Source organism: Micropterus salmoides, unplaced genomic scaffold (assembly GCF_014851395.1).
Source record: "Micropterus salmoides isolate LMB-PRFRI ecotype aquatic unplaced genomic scaffold, ASM1485139v1 Ms_hic_scaffold_13, whole genome shotgun sequence".
Classification (NCBI taxonomy): domain Eukaryota; kingdom Metazoa; phylum Chordata; class Actinopteri; order Centrarchiformes; family Centrarchidae; genus Micropterus; species Micropterus salmoides.
Genome location: NW_024040374.1, coordinates 28,598,374 through 28,621,464, shown reverse-complemented (window position 1 = coordinate 28,621,464; position 23,091 = coordinate 28,598,374). Strand labels below are relative to the sequence as shown.

At 39.5% G+C, this 23,091-nt stretch overlaps 1 long non-coding RNA gene across 1 annotated transcript; it reads left to right on the top strand.

Moving 5' to 3' along the window:
- The first annotated feature begins 3,034 nt into the window (after positions 1-3,034).
- LOC119901202 lies at positions 3,035-8,852 on the top strand. The gene is made up of 3 exons (XR_005444147.1): positions 3,035-3,303; positions 7,675-7,855; positions 8,732-8,852. It is a non-coding gene; the product is annotated as an uncharacterized LOC119901202 (long non-coding RNA).
- The last annotated feature ends 14,239 nt before the right edge of the window (positions 8,853-23,091 follow it).

Below are 23,091 nucleotides of genomic sequence, written 5' to 3'. Positions count from 1 at the left end.
AATTGTCATCTGAAAGAAAAGTTCTCATCTGAAAAGTTTTCACTCTGATCTTCATGAGATTTGTTTTACTGCATTAAGGCCAAACTTCCGTTATAAACAAAACTACACTATTCTTGATTTAGTGATGGTAAATGGTTAGGTACAGTTCTAGATCTATGTGTGTACAGACCTTTTCACAGCAGAAATGTTGACCTGTCATCATATTAGAAAAAGCACAGTTGGAAATAAAATTAATAATGGCTTGCTTCACCTTGCTCTTCCCCTTTTATTAGCCCTGTTGTTTTATTTCCAATCTCTTTATGTTTTATTGTTTTATTTTTAGCACTTTCCTGTTTTTATCTGTAGTACTTTGGGATTTGATTAAATATTTAGTGCATTACAAACACAATTTATTACAATTGTCATTGCTATGTTCTGTTCAAATGAAACTGAATACTGTGATTGGGGCTGTGGCTAAGATTGGGTTTAACTTAAGGTATGAGGAAACAATAAGACTTTATTATTATTAAATCAATGATGAAGATCCAGATAAAAGTGTTGTTTCCTATGGTCTATTCATCATAAGGGTTAAAGGTCAAAATGAACAAATGCACAAACCTTATACATATATATATTTAAATCATAGGAGAAATGGAAACTATAATTTGCCTTCAGGCACCGGTGGTACATTTCTCAGGTAAAATTTGAGGTACTTGTACTTTACTTGAGTATTTCTGTTTTTGTACACTTTATACTTCCAGTACAATTCAGAGGCAGAGTACTTTTTACTCTGCAGATACTAATTAATGATACAAACTCTAATCAACAAAGATGTGCAATAACAATGATGATGTATTATTATAGTTAAGGATAAGATAATATTTTATCTATCCCAGCAGTGTATAAAGTAGTAGCCCTACCTTTACCATCTGCATAGGTAAAGTGACATACACATTAATGCACCAATCATTATAATGCAATAAAACATAATTCAATATAAAATATGTACTATTATGAAATTGGCAATTCTGCATACTAATGAGCACTTTTACTTTGGTACTCAGTATGGTTTTATGCTAATACATCTGTACTTTTACTTAAGTAACATTTTGAATGCTTCCCTTTTCCTTTATATACTGTGGTATTGCTACTTTTGCTTAAGTAAAAGATCTGAATATGTTCTTCCACCACTGCCCTTAGGTTAACATGGGTGTGAAGTGTTGTCTGTTTGTACATGCCCTGTGATAGACTAGTGACCCTGCCTCTTGCCCATTGTGTGCTGGGATAGGCTCCAGCCTCAGGTATAAATACTGGATGGATGCATAAAGCTGCCAAGAGATAACTGGGAGTAAAGTTCACTACATCTTCAATCTAAAATGTTCAGGTTTGATCCCTGAAGCAGTGAGTGCTCTTTACACCAACTGTTGTGTCCACTGAAAAAATTTGTTTTTTTATTTAGCTAATTACAAGAAATGACACCACAATGTAAAAACCTAACTTATTAGCTGGCTTGCTATGTCTTGTGTTGCTGCGCTTGCTTGATGTTTTACAGTGTTAGCAGTGTTGTTGACTCAAGCTAAATCAGACAGAGGTTTCACAGACAGAGGTTTAGCTGTAAGATATAAGTCTTCAGCTTCAGCTGATGTTCGCAAACCACACTTGGTCATTGGCAATGTTACTGTAAGTGCTCTTGCGTTGTTGCTGTCTAGCTTTGTTAGCTAGCTTGCCACCCAACTTTCAAGCAACATGCTGCTGCTGGTGGAGATCATGGCAGACTCAAGCAAATGAGAAACAGAACCGGCCTCAGCATCTATGGGGATAACATTAGCTAATGTGAAGAGACCGAAGATGATGTTGTCAGAGGATGTTGTTGGAGTAGCGAGGAAGGGAAAAAAGAGAGTGACTAAGCAAGAGACCAGGTGGCAAGCTAGCCAACAAAGCTAAACAGCAACCGACACAAGAGCACTTACAGTATTCTACTGTTACCAACGTCTGAGTGTGTTACCTTGTAAGTTTGCTAATGTAAACTCAAGATTTATAGCGAGTAATGAATGACCGAGCAACATTATGTAACTTATCTACCATAAAGTAACGGGCGGTGAAGAGCGGACAACGTAACCCGTCTTAGCGGCGGAGGAAGCTAAGAAGAGAAAGTCACCAAGCAAGTGACTTCTGGACTTTGGCGAGAGCTTTGTGAAATAAAAGACAGACACCGAGTTGGTAATCTGTCTGTGTACACAGTTGGACTAGCAAGAAATATTGCTATGTCTTGTGTTGTTGTACTTGCTCGATGTTTCGCCGCGTTAGCAAAGTTGTTGACTTGCTAGTTTTTGATCGTAATGTAATCATAACAAATGCACATGTGCTGTCCTTATTACACTCAAGACACTTGAAACACACTTGAAACAGTAGAGGCGCTAAATCATACTCACAAAGTAATCCTGCATAACGTTGCTTTAAGTGCTACCTGTTACTTGAACTGAAAACTGTTTCCATTTAGAATTATCTTCCAACTTTTTCCCAACAAGAATAAGAATATATAGTATATTTTGTCAATTTCATATGTATTATGCCTATTGTTACGCACCTAGTCACCAAAGCAAATACCTTGTATGTGTAAAAACTACTTGGCAATAAAGCTGTTTCTGATTCTGAAATATTCAAGCCCTATTTCTGCAGCAATATATGCTTGAGTGCTCACCTGAGCCAAGTGCCCCACGACTAGTAACAAGACTCTTGCTTAGCCAGACATTCCCATAATCTGGCATCAAGAACCCCCATAGAGATACAGATCTATGGTGAACCTACACAATAGGATTTATTTGATGTTTTGTATAGAACTGCACATCTTTCTGCACTGTAAATGGGCCATGGATGCCAAGGCATTTCAGCACACAGTCATGGGTTCTCAGTTTTGGACTAAAATGTATATAAGGAAAAGTGACAGAAGGATCACCTGACACTCTTGCAGGGACTCCTGATGAGACCGTGCACCCCGCTTTGGGAAGCTCTGCAGCAGCCCGTCTCTCTATCTGGGGCACAGCTCAGCCTCCTCCCTCTAAGCACCGCCCCCAGAAGAAGCCCTCAGTAAAACGGGAGATAGTAGTAAACTGTTAACTTTGAGCGAGAGGGACTGTTCGCCCACGCTTTGGTAAAATATCACGCCAACCTCGTCCACAGCTGCTTTCCCCAAGCCAACGGAATGGTGTGAATGTCCTGCCGCGAGGAGAACGACTTTGATATCCGCATCCACCGGAGCGACTTTCAACTTTTTGGAGACTCTGCAATACGTCCGCTCGTGTTCAGGAGCTAACGCTTTGAACTGTAAGTTAACCGCTTGGCTTGTTTTTAGAAGAGTATGTCTTAGCAAAAGCGTGTCTTTGTAACGTTACACGGTGTCTGCGAATACTGTAAAAAAAAATAGTCGTTTCCAGTTAGCTGTGTGCATTTAACCGCCCGTAAATCCAGCTAAACATCTGTCTAACGTTACTTGAATTCGTTGACATGCAGCTTAATGTACACTCTTCCTCTCCTTCTTGAAGCTTCAGGATGTTAACTAAGAATTCTTCACGTTGGCATCCACGTTTCTACCTTTTTGGCTCTGTTTAATTAGAAAATGGAAGATGTACTTGAACGACAGGTACCGAGTGTGTACCCAGCGCTTGCAGAGGTGTTCCCTTCAGACGGAGAACAGCGTGACACTGTAGCTGTGCTCTCCGCGTTGCTGACAGTCCAGGTACTCCTGTGGGATGAAGCGCGACAGGCAGTGCGTGTAATATTTTAGATAAAAACACAATCAGGAATCTGTTTATTTGCACAACGGTGGGAATTGTCTGTAATTAAGAGGCTGTGCATTGGTATTGCTGTGACAGAGGATGGGGCTGGTAATTGTTTTGGACCCTGGAGAAACAGCAGTGTTGATGAGTTTCATTATTTAGCACCTCTTAATAATGTTAACTATGTGTTGCACTCAGGAATTGACACTAACGTTTGATGAATGCATGTTTACTGAATGTTTATGAAGTAAACATCAATTGTATTTAATAAAGGGCTGCAACCAGATCTAAATCAAGAAATTGGATATAAAAACTAATATTTAATAGTCACATAAGTGAAGTATGAGTATGGCAAACGAGATTTGTTGTTTGTTCTGCTCACAGGTAAAGGTGTGAAGGATCCATTTGCACGGTGACTCAGTTGGCAAGGGTGCACATAATGCAGAGGTATCAGGGTCTGAACTCAGTCCTGGATGCTTGCAGCATGCTGTACCTCATGGCGTTTCTGTGTACTAAGAAATAAGCCAGTGAGAAGTTCTTGCAATCGGTTAGTCAGAGCTGTACTTTTGTGATACACACATTTACACTGAAAGAGGAGAAGTTTTAAGATCATTCACCAGGTTATATGACCACACAAATGTCGAGATGACTTTTGAAGCAAACTGGTGTCAGATTAGTAAGATCTTAACATCTTACTCAGGTACCACAAGATACAGTAGGCTGCCAAACACAGACACTGCCCCAGCCTTTTTTGACTCTGCTCTCTTCACGTGTGGCTTTGTGATTACGGGAACATGGTATATGCTCTCTGGAGGGAAACAACACTTAACCCCAGCGTATGCAGACGTGATGACACAGAAATAAGGCAGGCCTTTAACATCGAAGTGACCACAAGTATGTAGCTTGGTTTCAGTAATGTGCTGTACGTTCAGTCTGGGGTCTGCATGTTCTGATGTACTTTCCAGATCGTCTTTGCGTAAAATAGTTGGTCGTCTTAGACAGGTCAGGGTTGAAGAGAAGTCACATGAGGTGATTTGAGTTGTTGCTGCAACAAAACCAGCACCGTGACATGAAGCTTTTGGAGTAAAACCTGAACAGTCAGCCCAAAACAATTTAGAAAGAGGAAAGCTCTGCTGCCCTGAATTTAACTCTTAACAGTTAGTTGCAAATGGGATGAAATCTTTATGAAATTCTACGTGATCTCTCAATATAAGAACACTTTTCACGTCAGACTTTTTAATCTTCAACCAACAGAGTAAGATACTGCTTTCTTGCAAATGTTGCTTTCCTTTGATCTGGTCTTTGCACAGAACAGAAGGTATTGCAACACAGCTAACCTTCATTTTGTCAGTGAGGAGATGAAGGTAAAGGAGTGGCACAAATCAAACAGAGTGTACTGGCTCTCCTTGACTAGCTGAAAGTGTAATATTTGTCATGGTCTTCCAAAATGACTGCTGCTGCCACACAGTGAAAGGCCCTTTTGTCCTGTGCAAGCTGCTTGCGCTGCAGAGCGATGCACCCTACTTTGTGCATCACTTCCCATACACACTCTATGGTTCCCCACGAGTCAGATAGAAGCACATCTGTTGTGGTACGTGGTACTCTAATAGTCACAGACGCTGCCTTTAAACTGTGAGTGCAATGCCTGGCGCATGGGGTTGACATTCAACACAAGTTATAGTTACAGTTTTGTTGTCCTAATGAAATGGTCTAGATAATTAGACAACTGCTATCACTCAGAGAATCAGTTTGCACAAGTTAGTCTGTGGACCACATCTTTCTAGAAAAATGTTTTGGTTGTGGCTGCAAAACACACCTTCTAACAAACTAGAATTAGTCAGAGCCAAATACGTTTAGTTTAAAATCATTCTCCAGAATAAAGTGGTACTAAACCTTTGAACCTCGATTCACCCTTTCAAAAACATGGGCCTAGATCTACAATCCTGTGCTTCTCTAGTCCGATCCTCGATCCTCACAGCTCACTGCTTTGATGCAATGGCAATGATATCATTCTACCTGATGTCTTGCCTCTTTACATTAAAATGTTTTGAAGTCAAGCCAAGAAAACTGAACAAACAACCCAGTAGAATATCTTCTTTTGGAAGATTCATGTTTAATTTCTATTTCAAATTGAAAATCAAGAATTGCTGACCTGTAAATTCAACCAATCCAGTCCAATCCAAATGATGTCTTTATAGAATGGTTCATAAATGGCAAACATCAACATGATACCTGTCAGAGCTAGAGCGATACATCGACTGAGCCAATATATCAGCTGATATTTGCTTATTGCACATATATCGATATTGGCGTACATGCTGAAGATGTGTTTGAAGTAATTAAGGAAACAGTGATTCCCTTATATTGAAGTCAACACTTATTTTTCAGTATATATTGTCACAATTCTAAAAAAACAACACACATTTCTGGGATACTGATTAAACAGTTTTTATTTTATTTTAGTTCAACCAACAAAAATGGAAAAATAGGTCACGTCAATTTGATCAGGACAGCTTTTCTAAATAGCTGCAAGTGAACTATTGGGATTGTATGGGATTTGGCTCCAGTGCAAAAAACAGAAAATTAACTTTTTGTTTTTAGAAAAACTCCTGCAACTTGCATCCTTGTTCTAAGAGTTGTAATCACTTTGCTTTCACTAGAATGAAGTTACTGTCAAATTTGTAAAAAAAAGTGCAACACTCTTTACTTTTTATATATATAGTCTATGTTTTTGTGTAAGGAAATATAAACGATAATGCAGGTGCAGCACATTTTTGCGGAAACAGCATCTTGGTGTCAATCCTCTGGGTGGGTTTTTCCCATGGCAGCAGCTGACTAACACCTGAGGGGCAGTGCTGCTAAGAAACGCAGCATGATCGGAACATGTCACAGCCTTATATCCGCTCAACGTTGCGTTCATCCAACTACAAAGGCGGGGGTCCAGCTAGTGTTAGCTGTGTCTCTTTCATGGTTCCAGTTGTGGTGATAGCAAATGACTAGTTTGTCAAAACTCACAGGAATGAGTAGTCCTGTAGCCTCAGCACTCACGACACCCACTCATTTGAATCATGATACAGAATAACGGAGTGTGCTAGCCAAAGATGGGACTCAGCAATGGCTAATGATGTTGGCCCTCCACAGCTGGTTAACCGCCTATATGACCACTGGGATTGAAGAGATAAACAGTTGACTTCTAGTGCCCACCCACACAGATCAAATTACAGTACCCACAAGAATAAATAACACCTCTGATCAAATAGGTACACAAGTTAAAACAGAATACAGAAGAGATCCAGTATATACTGGTTTCTTAGCAGCAATACATTTTAAGTCACATGTCACTTAATTGTTTAAATGTTCAATTTGTTTTATTTACTTATTTATCTTTTAGGTCAGTTAAAAGGAACTTAAGGAACATTTTGGACATCCTTAGTGTATATTAGTACAAAGACTTTTTAGCTGTCATGGTGGTCAGTGTTTGAGGTTAGATTACTAAAGTCAAAGCTGCAAGCGAGGTCATGCTAATTAGCGGTGGTGGTACTAAGCTGCTTACTCAAGACCCAGGTGGAGCATCCAGTGTTTCCTTACGCTTTCAGTTAAAGTGCATTAATAACCTGTGGCATGTTCCAAAGTGTTTAACACCCAGCAAGCTGACTGGCTTGCTGGGTGTTAAACACACACTCTTGACTGGCCATAGGCACAGGAAGGTGTGTGCACCATGGTCTTTTGGAAGCATGCATGACCCCCGATTAACCCTCCTGGATTAATCCCCAGTTCTCCAAACTGCTTCTTCTCTTGTCTCATCTCCTTACTCCCACAGAGTATATGAAGCAGAGCCCAGTCCCCTGATGTTTGTCCATGCTCACTGCAACACAATGCTTCTTCTGGTTGACTTTCTCTGCGTTTGTTCACTTTGCAGCTGGGGCCTGAAGCTGACGTCCTGTGGACTGCTTCATAGAGAGGGAAACCTTTGTGAAAAGCAAGAGAAAGACCTGTGCACCCGGCGTCTTCATCCTGGAAGCTGCAGGATAATTACAAAATGGCTAGAAGATCCCCCATTCCCTTGTTACTTCTAGCAATATGCTGCCTAGCATCTGCAGGTAAGTTACTCTCACTGCTTTGCCTCACGTGAAAGACCCATATAACAATTAAAATGTTATTGGTAGGAGCCAAAGTCAAACCCATGCATACTCTGGTATTAGGAATAAATGATATTGACTATTGACACCAAGCCTTGCCTGTGTGCTGTGTTGTTAAACAATCACAACTTTGCCCATACGCTGGGATTTTCCACCGTCCCTCCCAGCATGCCGTTCTAGACAGTGCTTGTCAGATTCGTGAGTAAGGGGGATTTACATTTAAGAAAGTGCTGACAAGTTCACTCTCAGAACACAAACACTGAGCAGGTCGACATTCATCAGTCAGATAGATTGGAATGAGACTCAGATACTGCCAAATACTGAGTAATTTACAGTCGTGAAACTGGCAAACCAAACACAGAGGGAGATTAAGTGTGTTATCAGTCAAATATATTAATGTAAGGCTCTGCATGATGTCACTTACTACCACATCCTACACCTTATGAACCTTTTAGTACAAGCTGTACCTCTCTCACTTTGAGGAATGTGCATGTTACTTTGACCTTTTATTCTCCCAATAAGGTCTTGTGAATATGAGCAACAGTTTTGTAGTGCTGGGACTTCTACCTGTGACACCCTACTTCTGACTTTCTTTGTCACAGTCACCTCTATCTTTGAGATTGCTCTACTTATTTCTGTAAATTTACTGAGATTGTTTCTGACGGCAGGAGGCAATGACCAAATGCTTACTCACTCTGCTAAGTCATAGGAAAATGATTCATGACATGGAATAACCTCATCAAATAACAATCCACATAAAAATGTATGTCAAATGTATTACTCCTTTGTTCCATTAAATAGTTATTCAACTCACTTTGCATCCAACACCTGGTATAGGACCGTTAGACCCCTGGAGACATCCTCTGCCACAGGGAGTCAACGGCGTAGCCTTCGCATAGCCCCATACCCTGTGCAGTAGCCTTCGCTGTAGCCTGACGTGCACCTCCTCAAAATTGTAAGTACACGTCGGGGCGACGCGGACCGTAAGAACTGTGATTGGTCAGCTGGGCAGGCCCGCAATGCCTCCGAGCCGACAGGAAGTGCGCCGTCCTTTGAAGTAAATTTTAAGCCAATCTAGTGGCTGTAACACGGTAGATCAATATATTTGAGCGTCACAACCCAAGAGAAATTACTCGTTTTTCTATCAGAATGTGATCCATTCGTTCAATAACAGCTGCACGTATATAATTTTAACCCCATTCAAGTTAGTGGAGAGCTAAAGCGGAAGTTAGCCTGCTTGGCCGGCAAAAGTCAACACAGTGGACGCTGAAGTAACGTTGGCGGTGTAATTGCAGAATGACGCACAAGTATATAATGTGTTTACCCTGTTCACTACCTTAGTTTAGCATGTTTGACAAACATTTGCTAATTAGCAGCACACACATCAGCTGTGTCCCAATTCTATATAGTACTTCATACTGAGTCTGAACAGGTTTTGAGTATGTAGTATATTCACTTTAAAAAGGGGGCTAAGTATACTATAAAATGTTTGATTTTTGAGTGTGCTGTAGATAAACATTGTTTTTCAACTAGGAAAACTGAGGTATTTCACTCATAGCTGCAATACAAAAGAAATGAATTGTTTATAGTGGTGATACAGCTCCAGGAAAACATCAAACACTATTTTTAGAGATTAATATATAGCATATACTGTATACATTTAGTATGGATTTGGGAAACAGCAAAAGGACATCTAAAGCTGAAGCCTAAACCAAAGTATTAGTCAAATTGAAATTTTGAGCTGATGATAACTAGATGAACAGTCAGAGGATCACCAGGTCATACTTTGGGGCACCTGAAAGTAGCAAATCTTATGGCTATGTAAAAGTTGTGGATACATTCCACTCTGAACCAAAAATGTTTGTAGCCCTAGATGATATATCAGTAATTTCATGTATGATATGGCAATGAAAATGCAAGATTTCAGGCAAATTCAAAGAGCGTGGTACAAACATTGGCCAGTCAGATCCAACGGCAGCTGCTTTGGCTCTGCTCTAATAAAATAGTATAATAGATTTTTTTCCCCAACAGGAATGACACAGTTATTAAAAAATTAGTGTTTATTACATGGTTGATTTAATTTCTTATTTGTCACTGCAGAAATAAATGTCGATGTTCTGTTTCTAGTGAAAAGGTGGGTTGTGGTCTTATCTGTACTGGCCAGAAGTGGGTTAAGTTCCAAGTTGTTGCGGAGTTGGCCACTAGATGTAATTAGAGGAGCTGCCACTACAGTAATGTCCACGTTGGCTTAAAAATTCAGTGGCGGTTTTCATTGCTCGGTAACTTGACCAAAATATTCAATTTACTGACCTAAGTCTGACACTTAGCTACAAATTTTAAAGAAAAATATGTAAAGCTGGCAACAATCTGTCATGAACCACACTGAGAATTTAGTTTACATTCCACTTTTCTTTTTTTCAGATTGTGAGATGTCCTGTTTATAGAGACAGGTTTCGCAATGTACGTCTTTGGACCTGAACTCACTGCTTTAATCTGCAGCATCCCATGTTGTTTTTCTGTGGTAGCACAGGAATAATTACCCAGTAGGAGGCACGCTATATAGCTAGCGCTCCAAAGTGTGGTTCACATTTTTCAGTGTAATTGCCATCATAGGTTATTATTTCAAAAGATCTCTGGGGGTTTGAACCGCACTCCAGAGAGCTGACTTTTGCTCAAACAATAGCAGTGTAGTCAGTATGTGCTGTGGGCAGAGCTAACTTAATTTCTCCCACAATGCCAGGATCTCTAACACAATGAAGTCACGTATGAAGTTTTCCTAAATTCTTCCTCAGACGGCACGGCACATTGTTGTACTGTGTCACAAGGGACAGATATTTACAGTTCACAGACAACCAAATGCCCTTTCCTCTAAAGTCAACTGGCAGTGAGTGCTGATTTATGGACAAACCTTCAGAAGCTCTTGAGTTATCCAAACAGTGGATTTTTTACAGGTAAAAGACAGACCAATAAACAAATTTTTTAGATTAAAGGAAATTCTTTCGCCTACATTAGGCCAAATTAACTTATGATAAAAAATAATTTTAGTCCATCACTCACCACTTCAGCTTATCTTTCACCTCACTCTCTCTTTGTCTGTCCATTTCTATCATCTCGCAGCATCTGTGTAAACAGTCACATCTTCCCTCTAAACTTGTCAGTAGAGCTCTTACATAATGTTTAGATTAGTCTGCAATGAGTATTCTCTCAGCGTAATGCAAGCCAGGACGTGGGCCTCCCATAACTCTTAAAAGTCAGACTGAGATCACCTTGACGTCCATATTTTAAGTCTCTGCTCTGCTGCTTCACTCTGGTTTTAGCTGTTTATAAACCCCCCACCCCTTGATTTGAGGCACTTGCCAGAACGAGCTCCGATGCTGGTTGCTGGAGGCACGATGCCCGGCTGGTGGCTCACTGAAAAACACACCAGCATCATTGATTGCAGAAGTACTTTCTCCTCTTATAGCCTGATTTTACACATGGGATGGCTTGATGAATGAGGGAGCTCTTAGTACAAGTCTGTCTTCAGCTATTCATTGTGGAACCACATAGTCTTACAACGGGGTTGATAAGATTAAGTGGAAAAAAGGAATTAAATTGTGCTCATATTGATAGTCCATACGTACAGTAAAGTAAACAACTTTCTCTCTGTCTGCATTTTTTGTAAACTCTTGGCTGACAAGAGTCACTGTGATGCCAAAAGTGGTTGTAATGTGTTTTTTTCACCCCCCGAAGTTGAGCAAAAAAGTTTGTCTTTATATCCACAATGCTTTCTTAGGGCCAGCAAGAGGGGGCCTGCCAAAATGCATTGTGCAACCACTGTAATCTGAGAGGTGGGGTAGCCAGGGGGAGGAGAGATTCAGGCGCAGGCGTGGGTCGTCTGGTCCAAATTGACACACTCCACACGCGCACAGTGTGCCAAACCGACAAAGTCCCTTCCAGCGTGCTAAACCAGATGTTGCCCTGTGATTCATTCGAGGAGCCGGAGGAGCGCAGGACAGAGGCAGTGTGCTGCTAGGCAGAGTGGTTGGGATGTTTACATAGCAACTGGAGTCCCGTGTGTGTCTAATTACAGGTCTGCTGTCCCCCATGGTGAGGCCTTTATCTTAACAACGCTGTCAAGGAGGAGGCAGCCATTCTGGCCCTGTCTGTTTATATCTACTGCTTATTGAATAAGGTCACCCTAGTATTACCCAGTTTAATTAACAGCAGCGTATAAGTTAGATTGTGGGATATTTGCTTTGATTTGTTTGCTCTTAATCTCAAACTCTGTCTGTCGCTCTCTCTCACTTACACAAACTCACACAAGAAGGAGCTCCTAAATGGACTTTAGCAGACATGTCTTCACAGATAGACTCATATTTTCGTCCTGGTCCGTCATATCTTGGCAGCCTCTTGTTAAGAAGACGCTTACGCAAATCTGCAAGAGTAAACCGAATCCCGCCCCCTACCCTCTCTCTCTCCATAGTTCCAGTAAGCAGGCGTGTAAATAATTTCGGTCAAAGCCAGTAATGGGAGACAGCTGGGGTGATCGTGCGTTTTCCATTGTGTTTCACAGCCCTATGAAAAAAAAGCCACAGGAGCTGGGGAGAGTAAGAGTAACTGTGTAAGAGTGTGACTTCATTGAAGAAAGAGAGAGTAATTGTAAGAAAGTGGACTCCCTCTATTTGAATTACCTTCAGAAGCAGCAAGAAAAAATATGTCTTGCTAATAATAATAATAATAATAATAATAATGGTTGCGGTGTATTTTTTATTTTTCAGCTATAACAGCGTAAATTTATTACAGCTTTAGTTGCCTAATCATTTGCAAAGGTGCCAACTTCAGAGTGCATGACTTTTTATCTGCAAAAAACATCCAAATATGGGATTCTTGCTGAAGGCTTCCAGGTGGTTTCTTTCATCAGACGTGCCCCTCCTGGGGCCTCACCTTCCCCCACTCCATTTCTACCAGATGAGTCCTTCTGAAAGACCATGTCCCAATTTTGGAATGGACCTTTGGAAAATTGGACTGTCTGTCCAAAAAATGACAGAAGCCCTTTACTTTGCCCTAAATAACAGATATTTGGGTTAGCTCACAAACACACATTTGGAAATGCTCTCCTTTTCCACTTGTTTTTCAAAGTGTAATTTCAGATATCTAATAGAAATAGTAGCTGTGGAGTAAACTAATTACCATTAGCTGCAGTTGTATACCCTTTAAATGTTCTTTAGCTGGAATATAATCCTATTGTCATTTTTTAAACAGCCGTATAGGTTGATTATTATAACCAATATTTATGTTTTTTCATTAGGCCACAACCTCTAGTGGCAGAAGAAGTCAGGTCACATAGAATAAAAAGCGACAAAGTGAGTGTAAGAAGTGTGGTGGGCTGGATGATTTTTCAAGTAAACTAACAACTTTCACTCAGGAGACAGAGGGTTGAGTACTGTATGAAACAAAGTCAAAATTGACATGTTTGAAGTTAAGTAATGTTACTTAGATTACTTACGACACGTGACTTAGATTACTTATGACACGTGACTTAGATTACTTACGTCACGTAACTTAGATTACTTACGTCACGTGACTTAGATTACTTACGACACGTAACTTAGATTACTTACGTCACGTGACTTAGATTACTTACGTCACGTAACTTAGATTACTTACGACACGTGATTTAGATTACTTACGTCACGTCACTTAGATTACTTACGACACGTAACTTAGATTACTTACGACACGTGACTTAGATTACTTACGACACGTGACTTAGATTACTTACGACACGTGACTTAGATTACTTACGTCACGTAACTTAGATTACTTACGACACGTGATTTAGATTACTTACGTCACGTCACTTAGATTACTTACGACACGTAACTTAGATTACTTACGACACGTGACTTAGATTACTTACGACACGTGACTTAGATTACTTACGACACGTGACTTAGATTACTTACGTCACGTGACTTAGATTACTTACGTCACGTGACTTATGTAATGTACTTATTTGAACCCAAACCACAATCTTTTTACGAAACCTAACCTAGTGGTTTTGTTGCCTAAACCATAACAAACTACCACCGTTTCTCAGCGTTTACCACGTTAAATGCGACTTGGGTCACTTAACTTACGTAACATACTTAAGGTCCGTTACGCCTGTATCTGGACTGGTACCTACCAACTCTCGTACACGTTGCTTTGGGGGTCATGTACTGTATGTCGTCATACTTTCTAACGGTTTTCGTTTTTCAAAAACATCTTATTTGTTGTTTTGGGACAGTTGACAAGACCTATTTTGATGTAAGTTAGACAATGAAAATGTATATTTTATAATGATAAATCTCTTTGTTGTTGTTTTGTATCATTCCCTCAACGTCATGTATATTATCTGCTACTCTTGTATATTTTACTTCTTACTTCTAATTTCTATTCATTAAATGTCTTGTGACTGTTGCAAACCTATTATTCATCACACCGTGTTTCAGTTTTTTAACTGTCCAGTAAAGAGGCCCCACCAGGGTCCTTTGTACATGTTAATACACGAGCAGCAAGGCATTTGACAAGTCATTCTTCTTTTTTGCCCTCCCTTTCCTGAAGATGAAGAACCCCGGAGGAATGTAGTCCCTTCCAGCTTGTGTGAGATCGCTGTCTGCGTTGCCCTTTCTCACCTCTCTGGCTCCTTCACACTGGGTTCACACACTGGCACAAAGGTCCAGCATTGTTTCGCTCTTGGCTTTCTGTTGATGGCAACCTGCTGCTTCTCAAAGGCCCCTATTATCACATCTGAGTGATGATGTTTTTGTAAAATATCACAGGATCAAAGACATATTTTTGGGCTGCTACTTGATTAATGTAAAAAAAAATCATCAGTGCACTGAATGTGCTTGAAATTATTGATTCAGCAAAATCCTTATCTCGTGCTCCTAACAAATCAGCAGATCCAGACTTATATTGATTTTTCCTGGTTGTGGAAGGGTATGTTTGTCAGTGTACGTCAATTTTGTTTTAGATTTAGAACAGATGCGGCAAAATGTGACTCTTTTTGATACCCAGATCATCCATTTAAGACATGACGTAGATAAAGTTTGGCGTGATAGAGTTTCAAATGTAAGTGCATTATGTATTATGTAGGCTCCACAACATGTTACCAAACCTCTTTACATTCTGTCAGCTTTTAGAATTTCCAGACTTGAACCTAGTAACTCAATAAGTGTCCTTCAAGCTTTAAACTGACCTTTTACCCCAACCGGTCTGCCATATGCATTTTCCATCACTGCTGGTGGATGATATTAAAAACTGTTCCGTACGTAGAAGATTTCTGACAAGGCAGATGATCCAACACAAAGGAAATGAGACTGATATTAAGTAGACAAGTGACCCTAGGGCACACCTCCCTGTAGACCTTACTGGGTTTGGATCTTAGTGAATATAGATGAAGTGGCTGCTCATGAGAACATAGCTTTTGCAGGCATCTATGATTGATGCCCTTGGAGCTGCCGGACAGACATTTCTTGCCATTGCCCCGTTGAACCAGAAAAGGCACTTCTGCTCAGGTACTTTTAGTATCGCTAAATACTGCAATGTGCAAAGTAAGCTGATGGTTGACATAGTCCACTTGTGGTGTCTCAACAAAGTCATGTCCGGTTGAAGCCTTCCCACATAAACACTGTATAATGCTAGTGTTACTGCAGCATTTTACACACCTTCTGTTATTACCCACCAAGTCTTCACTTTTGTTTCTTCTCAGGATGTGTGCTCCCCTAAGAATTATGAAGAAATGTATTTCAGATTTTACATTCTTAACTAGTTGTCTACATCTGTAGGGTAATATTTATACTCTTAACTGTACTGGTTTAGTATACTGATATTAGACCAGTGAGGTGAACAGCCAGTTCTTGTTTCATGACTACGCGGACAACTTTTCTGTTCTTTGATATTATAGGTCCAGACAGCACATGTCAGCACCCATCAGTAAAGACATACAGTGGTAACACAGCCAGTAAAGTCTTTAGTCGTATGCACACATGCTTGGTTTCTCCCAGCTGTCTCACTTTACACAGTGGCTCCTGTGTTCCCCAGGGAATAAGCCTTGTCATCCATCTCTTCAAAGCCCTCTGATTTATGTCTGCATTTAGAAAGAGAGAGAAATGTACCTACTTCCATCTACTGTGCTTGCCTGTGGCTTCGTATGCTGCTTGTAATAAGTCTTTTTTTTTTTTCCAACTAATGGTGATGGTTTACCAACAGGTGCCCACTTTATCTGTCAGGGCTGATGAATAATAACCAGGCTCACTGTCAGTAACGGAAAGTGTGTTACCTACCTTTTATTGCACATAATATATGAACTGCTGTATCCTTATCAGTGTTGTAATATAGTTTTAGATAAGTCCTTTATAAATAAACCTACTACCATTACCTGTTGAAAAACAGGGGTAATGAAACAAAGCAGAAAATTTAAAGTATACTCCCCTTTCCCCACAAACACACAATTTTATACTTTCAGTTCTCACTGAAATCTCTCGAAACAGTGTCCTTCTCCTGTTCAGATTCCTAAATACAGATAAGATAAGTTCTGAGTTTCATCAAAATGTTTATGTTATGTTTATGCTCTGGCTTACGCTTCTAAGTCTTATTCTTGAGAGAGAGGAAAACTGCAGACACTACTCATCAGCATGTTTTTTTAGAGAGGGGGGAAATACAAAAAAACCCCCCATCACTTTAGTTAATAATCTCCTGAAAATATAAACTTCATCACCAATCAAAGATACGATAGTAAATGTTCATAATCATCATCATAAAGTGTCAGTTCACTATTAAGGAAACGCTCATCAGCTTCACACAAAGTCCTGGAAACTCTGGTAAACTCCCACTGCAATGTTACAGTAATACTTTTATCAGCTTGAGGTTGAACTAATGTACCTAATGAACTAGCGGAAAGGGTGGTGATGGTGCATAGATAAGATGCTTTCCTTTGGTGTGGGAAACCTGGCTTCGATTCCCACTATGAGACATCCACCATTGTGTCCCTGAGCAAGACACTCCAGAGGCGCGCAACCTCTGACATGTACAGCAATTGTAAGTTGCTTTGGATAAAAAGCATCAGCTAAATGAATAAATGTAAATGTACCTGAGTATTGGTAAAACAACAATAACTCTAAATTAAATGTTACAAAGCAAACAGCAGTAGATCTGTGTTAATGTTATGTTAGCAGTCTGCTGTCTGTCCTGCCTTGCATCACTAAAGACTAGTAAAAGCTCCACGTTTGCTTTGTACTGTGGCTCAGCAGGTTGAGCGGGTTGCCCGTTAATTGGAAGGGCGATAGTTCAATCACCGGCTCCTCCAGGCTGTATGTCGAAGTATCCTTGGGCAAGATACTGAACCCCAAATTGCCTCTGATGGTTAGTTTCTGTTTGAGGATAGTAATATGGGTCACGTTAGCTGGTGAAGTAATGTGGAAAGCCACACAACTGCAATATTTTGCACCGGATAATGTACGCAAAGTCTGCTCAGAGTTAGCCAACGATCTAATGTTATCTTGGGCCAACTAAAGCACAAAATCACAACATGTTTCACATGCTTTGCATGCTTGTAATGTTAGTTTACCTGAAGTGATTCCTTTCATTAAAAAAAACTACATTTAGCCTGTTAAATAACGTAGCAATTTATGTAGCATTTATAATTTGTAGCCATCTCTAGGGATGACAATGTAATGAAAACCTGGCTTTTCCTTAAGCACCACCATGAAATGTGTGGTTTTAACTCAACAACTTTTGGATGGATTGCCATGAAATCTGGTATATTCATGCCCCCCTCAGGATAAATTGTAATAGCTTTGACCCTTTAACTTTTCAAATATTCAAAAATGTCAATTACTTTGGTTAACAATCAATTACCTGCTAAACTAATAACATTCCCATCAACCTAAGCTGTACTTAGTGATTATTGCTACTTAGCAAATGTTTGTATGCAGGCTAAAATAAGGTGTGGTAATATAATAAATATTACCTGCTAAATATCTGTATCATTGTAAGCATGTTAGCATGGTGACATTAGCTTTTAGCTAAGTACATCCTCACAGAACTGCTAGCATGGCTGTAGTCATGTTTTTGTTATGCTATCATCAAAGTGGAAAGTATGATAAGAGATTTCTTCGTAATTTGGAGAGAACATTCACTTTTTCCCTTTATTTCGCCCCCTGCCAAACCTACTCCCTTACAAATGAGAAAGATGCATATTTACTGGTGTATTGTACTCAGCACTTTCACTGAGGTTTTTACATCCACATACATTTCTATTGTCTGAACACCTGTTACCATACTTAACAACTGAAAAAGCTTTGCCTGCATCTATATACTTGTGCCACATCTCCTGCATAGATAAACTATAATCCATTGGAAGTCCTATCTTTTACCAGTTTTTTCAATTATGTGCCAGCTGACAAGATTATGGTAGACGAATCTACCAATAAAGAGAGTTCGGGTGATACTGAGTTTCAGACAGGTTTACAGGATATCACACTTTGATGGGGGAGTTTACAACTTCCCTAATGGAGTTCAGGCTCACCCCAGCCCTCCTTCCTTCATCCTGTTTCAGCTTTCTCCTCTTATGCCCCCAATTTTACAGTCCAGAGATAAATCCTTTTCATAGGCAGGCCAATGAAGTGAACTTACACTACCCTTATGAAGGGCTTTACTCACTTCCTGTAGTAGTGCCTCAAGATTCAGGGGTGAGTGGGCTGGGCTAATGTCAACACTGCCGAGCTAGTGAATCTTTAGTCCAAAGCCCCTAAGGAAAACAAAAGTGGGCAGAATATTACGTTCCCTAAACTGGTTTGCATGGTTCATGGTGCATGGGAAGCATACCCTGCAGTATAAAAAAGGAGACCAGGGGATTCATTTAATCTGTAGTTCATATGGGAACTGGAATATTTTAGGTAAGGAGGAGATATATTGAAACAAAGAGGTCCCTTTGTGCTACTTTGTATTTATTGTTGATAACTTGGCCTTATTGTATCTTTTGCATTACTGGACAAGCTTATTCAAAATACATTAAGTTTTATTATTGTCTTCCACGGCTCCATTGTTTTTTTCATGTAGGGGATTATGGCATTGTTTTATGAAGCATGTGTTGACATGTGTAAGGTAATCTTCACTGCTTTAACTTTCTTATGCATCTGGAGAAACACAGTTAGCCTGCTTTCTGAGAGATACTGGGAACTAGACATGTGAGGTTGTGTGTACACATACAGGGGGAAGGTTCTGTTTGTTTATTTTCGGAAATGGCTTTGTGGGAATATCAGATTTGTCCCTAACTGGCACAGACTGACATCACTTCCTGTACCCAAATCTTGGCTCAGTGCCACGGTACGGAAGGCAACAAAGTGCATTCTTTCAGCACTGAGGCCTTTATCTGTAGTAAGATAGCAGGAGACGGTATTGATTTATGCACCTAGCAGGGAGGGTCCTACTTCATGGTCCACTTCTCAGTTTTACGTCCTGAGTAAAGTATGTTTAAACTAAACCTAAATTGATTTATGATTTAAAAAGAAAGATAATCAACAACTATTTTGATGATTATTATTTCAGTTTTAAGAAAAAATACAAAACATTCTCCTTTTTTGTGAGGATTTTATGCTTGTTTTTGTCTTATGTGATAGTTAACTGAGTATATTTAGGTTTTGGACATTTTATAGATGAAACAGTTGCAACCATAATTGTGTCAGTATTTTTAGTGCCTGATACTGATAACAGTACATACATTCTTCAGGTTTTCATGTTTTTTTTGGTCATCTTCTCAGAGAAAATAATTATGTTGGTGGAGTAATCCCAGATACAGCATCACTAAAACAAAATATGTGACAATATGACATCAGCCTACGTGAGGGTGAAGTTTCATAATGTGAAAGTACACACATTAGAAATTACTGCATTACAAATTATTACAGCCTTGTTTCTGTTCTTGCTCCAGAAGTCCTACTCAGACTACCCAAAATTTGTGTAATTTTTGTTTAATCAAATTTCACTATTGTTTTTGCTATTGCTTTTTAGTATTTAGTTAGTTTTGTTACTTGAAAATAACTGGGTCAGACAGATAATTTTCAAGACCTGCAAGACAACCAGTAGTCTGCATGATTTCGACAAAGTGAATGGTTTCTTTCTGTAAAATATGATGTGGTTGAACTTGAAAATAGCTTGTGGTCTGGTGAAAGGTGTGAAAAAGAAACTAAGACTTTTAATCACCTTCATTATTACCACACTTGTCGGGAATACATCTCTGAAGAGACATTAGTACGTAAATCATAGACGAGGTTATAGTCCAAAAGGGGCCTGTCAAAGAATATGAAAAGTGTCTAGTGACATCACGTCCTGAACCTCACACTGTATACTAAATTAAAAGTGATATCTTTACAGTCTCTGGCCTCTTAATTTGGATTTACTATGTTCACTTCCTGTCCCTTACCTGAAAGACCACAGTCGAGTCTAAATGTTTTTTAAGGCAGTGTAAAATAACAAAAGGTTATCATTAATATCTTTTTACAGAAATAAATTCCTCTTGCACATGTTCTTGTTATGCCCTATCCAGTGTTGCGGTTAGAATCAGTCTGTTTATATCTAGTGCTAATCCCCCGAAAAGGCATAACTGGAAAAATAAACATTTAACTGAGAGTGCTTAGGAGAAAAAGAGGTAGATTAAGGTGCATGTCAATCACGAGTGTTGAGTCACACTGTGGGGAACTATGGCCGTGAACTGTGCAGGGATATTGCAAAGTAAATTTGAATTTAAATGGTCTCTAATGCTCCCACTTGAACTGGAATTTTAACCATCTTCCCCACTTACATGTTAACTAACATTTCAACTGATTTAACCTTACTCTTCTTACTTTTCAACCGACATTTCAACTGCGTTCATGCTACTCTTTAAATCACAATTCCACTGCTTTCAAATCTTATTGTTTAACCTAATTCACTAGTTCATCTGATTACAGTGATTACTCTTCAAGCTCACTTTCTCACTTACACGTTGATAATTTCAACTCCTTTCAGTGTTTGAACTTTAGCTAAGTCTTCAACTCTTTTCAGCACCTTGACTTCGATTGATACTCCAACTTTATTCAGTGCTTCCACCTAAACTGCAACTTCTTTCAGCAGTTCACTACAGTAAATGCATTTTGACTGCCACTCCCACTTTAGCTCTTATCAGCATTTCATCTTTTTCAAATGTTTTAACCTCAGATGTTCAGCAGCAGGCACATGTCATTTTCTTCAGAAATTTTTGCCAGGCTGTTGCTACTATTTGTAACACTAGTATTTGATCTATTTGGCACAATAAGGCTGATATCATGTGAAATTATTATAGGGTTACAATGGTATTACAAGGTGTATGCAGTATGAATACTTTTTAAAATGTTTTACCAGGTACTGATGTTGTCGAGCGTCAATTTTCTATTTTAATACCATTATGTTTAGCTATATATACTTTGGTCATGGTAACCAGTAAGTGGAAGAGTATCAAACTAAACTGGCTTGAGCAAACTCCCGCTCAAGTCATGTAACTTCCTGTGAAAGTGGTAATGAAGGTTTGTGATCTAAATAAGTCTTAAATAAGACTTTTTTTCCAGCTGTGTAACTCCGTCTAACTTCTCACTTTCACAGCTAAAACCACAGAATCTTCTGAAAACTGTTACATGTGGTTTTTATAGCTGTGCCGTTAGTCACAGTTGCCAGTTCTGATACCTGTCACTTCGAAAGTCCGCCGACTTCACTGAAGACAGCCCTCACTTTGCCTTTACAAGAGCAAGGTTTAAGGCACTTTTTAGTTTGATTGTGGCCATGTAGTCCTTTCCCCGAGCTGATCTGCCGGGGACTGGATAGTGGCCAATAACAAGCATCTTTTAATGGATGTTATTGTCTAAATAAAGCCTGATCGATTTCTGATGCTTTGTGTATATGCCTCAGATGTGCCAGCTGTCAAAAAGGCCCGATGAGCCCTGTTACAACACAGTAACATCTCCTAATCTACGGTGTATGTGTGTGTGAACCACAGAGCACAACAAGCTGCTGGAGGGTCAGTGGGTGGGACCCTGTCTGGTTCAGATTGTTTTGAACTCTTTTGTTTTTCTTTCAGAGTTTGAGATCTTTCCCCTGTTAAAACACAGATCCCAGCATGCAAAGCTGAAAGGGCAGATTTTAATCTGTAACAGGAGTGTTGAATCAAAAAACATTATTTTTTGAGACTTTTGAGTAACAAATATTACAATACAAACAGATATTTACAAACATTCAGCTCCTAGTTTCAAATTTTGAAATCCTATTTTAAACCTTTTATACCCAGTGTAAAAATCTTACTTAACCAAAATAATCGTTTAAGTTGTATGAATCGTGAATGTGACTTGACCTCACAGCTGGGCAGGGGTGGTGGGATTGGGAAGATGATGAGATGTTGATGTTGAGTCTGTTGGGCTGGATCAGGATCTGGCTGTCTTGTCCATGTTATCTTTTGGTCCTAAAGTCTCGTCTGTTGCTGATTAAGCCTGACACAGAGTCCTATGAGAACCAGGGTCCACTTCCATGAATGTTAACACAATCAATCGTCAATATTCAAAGCTAAGAAACGTGTATGTAGAGCTCTTCTGTCCTTTACTGTACTGTAGTTTGGCCGGGTCCGTGTGCCTTGGATGACTAGATTGAGATTGATGTACAGTATAATGAGGATGTAGGATTATAGTGTTATTCATCTTTATGCAACATAAAGTATCTCAGATATCACAGATCATATTCTGCCAGATGCTGGGGGAATGAAGCATCTCTCCACTTAAGCACTGCAATTAGCCTATGCTGCACCTGTTAATAGATCATTTTGTTTGAATTTGCGGAGGTTTGGAGATATTATTTTGTAGCTTACCACAAAACAGTTGTACAGTAAATCTACCACAGTAATTTGGCACTGAGGTACCAAAACACTTTGGTAAGCTGCAAGCTTCAAAAGGGCCTAGATCAGTGTTGGGTAACATTACTTTTAAAAGTAACTTGTTACATTTTAAGATGCAATTAAAAAGTAACCACTTTTACAGCCTTACATACTGAAAAAAGTAACTTGTTAGATTACCTTTGCTTTATCAAAAATGAAAACCCCTTTGCAATTTCTTGCACATTTTGCAGCTGCATCTCTGAAAACAATAAAACACAGGCTTACAGTACATCGTATT